The following is a 1,850-nucleotide window of genomic DNA, read 5'->3' as shown; positions in this document are numbered from 1 at the left end:
ATTTGATTTCCCCATACACCTGAGAGGCCCTGGGTTGGTTACCTTCTTTGATGATTAAATCATCTTTGTTGCCCCTGATACAGGCAGAACAGGCTTGAAGTGAGTGGCAATAGAAAGATATGTATTAGTCTCTTTGGGACAGCTCATAAGCCAATCAGCAGCCTATCCTGCCACACATAGCTCTGCAGGGACGTTGGTGGGCAAAATGAAGACGTGTGTTGATCGAGATGGTTATACTTATAATTGATCGGACTTAAAATCTCAAATCGCCCAAAAATGTTCTGGTAAATACTTATACCTTCCTAGGTATGGAGATGGTTCATCATGCCAGGTATGAGCCCGGATAGCTCAGTGATACTTTGTTTTTCACTTTTAAAGAAAGCAACACATAATTATTATTTCACCTTTCTCAAGCAATTGAGGTGCACTGGCAGTCATCTGTGGTACATATTAAAGTACTGGAATAGCAGGTTGTTCTGACGACCAGGGCTGAGAAATGGCTGGAATAACAGTGCAGCATGAGGTCATGATTGAGGTGCACGGACAGAGCTATCTGTGTGTGAGCAGTGCTAGATTACTTTGGGGGTGCTGTTTATGGTAATGTACATTTGATTTCCCAATACCCCAGAGAGGTCCTGGGTTGGTTACCTTCTTTGATGATTAAATCATTTTTGTTGCCCTTGATACATGTTGCACCCCGGAAAAAGGGAGGGTGGGTGGAGTTTGCTAAAGTTGGTTGATTGACAGAGATAGCAATATGTTTGCTTTGGCAGGTGTGCAGGATTATTGTTGCTGTTGACTTGCTAATACTCTGTGATGTCATGTCATTCTCGACGTGCATTTCGTTTTTGTTGCTCCCGAAAAAAAAATCAATGAAGAGTTAATTACATTTTGTTTTTTAAAAGCAGATGTGAATGTCTGTCCCAGTTACTTTTTATGAGCCACAGGCTTTTAGGGTGCATCAGTAACCCTTGTGCATGGGTGGCTGCAAAGAACCTTACTTGATTGCGAGTGATGAAAAGTGTTGAGTATTCCAGTTCATAGGAGCACATTTATACAGGCATATTTTCTCTGTCTTGCTGGGACTGTCTTATTGATAATTCTGCATGAAGACTTACGAAAAGAAATTAACAAAATATTAACATGATGTGAAATAAAATGCGAGGATGCAGGCTTTAACACAATTATTTATGAAGATGATGCAAAGTATCTGCTGTACCACTGAGCGACTGCCCATGTGAGTTATTACAGTATATATGTGAGCTGCTTGCCACAGTATTTTCATGCTGCAAAGTAAATGGAGGCTGGAAAAAAGATTTGTAAAGTGAAATCGAAATTGATCTGCATTGCAGGACCGAGATTGTTTCTGGCATCCAGTCATTGCTTTTGGAATTCCTATGAAAGAAATGTATGAAACACATGTCACAGCCAGAAATTCATGATGGCACTTGCAGGTACATGTGGGACATGGTTCATATATACATATGCTCCCTGGTGGTCTAGTGGTTAGGATTCGGCGCTCTCACCGCCGCGGCCCGGGTTCGATTCCCGGTCAGGGAAAGCACATTTTTTTTTATCCTAAGTTGTTATTATTAGTGTGATTGGTTTTCTGTTTGAACGTATTTTCATAAATGTTTACTTCGCTATGGTATTTCAACTTAAAAGTACAGAGACCATCCCAAAATGTGATGAATGAGTTCGATAAGAGAACGTATCTCATTCACTGTAGTCTTGAGAAAACAGTAACTTTGTACATTTTTTTTGGTCAGTGTACTGCTGCTAAAACGCGGACAGAAACAGCCCTTGCAGACTTCTTGGTAATTTAGGCGAACAGGTATGGACCATTACTG

The 1,850-nt window shown here is 40.8% G+C and overlaps 1 non-coding gene across 1 annotated transcript; it reads left to right on the top strand.

Moving 5' to 3' along the window:
• The first annotated feature begins 1,488 nt into the window (after positions 1–1,488).
• On the top strand, positions 1,489–1,560 carry TRNAE-CUC (transfer RNA glutamic acid (anticodon CUC)). Its single transcript has one exon. It is a non-coding gene; the product is annotated as a tRNA-Glu (tRNA).
• The last annotated feature ends 290 nt before the right edge of the window (positions 1,561–1,850 follow it).

Source organism: Ambystoma mexicanum (genome assembly GCF_040938575.1).
Source record: "Ambystoma mexicanum isolate Mex_15411 chromosome 12 unlocalized genomic scaffold, UKY_AmexF1_1 Mex_chr12_unloc.2, whole genome shotgun sequence".
Classification (NCBI taxonomy): Eukaryota; Metazoa; Chordata; class Amphibia; order Caudata; family Ambystomatidae; genus Ambystoma; species Ambystoma mexicanum.
Note: the sequence above shows the minus strand (reverse complement) of the source record. Positions and strands in the feature narration are given on the sequence as shown.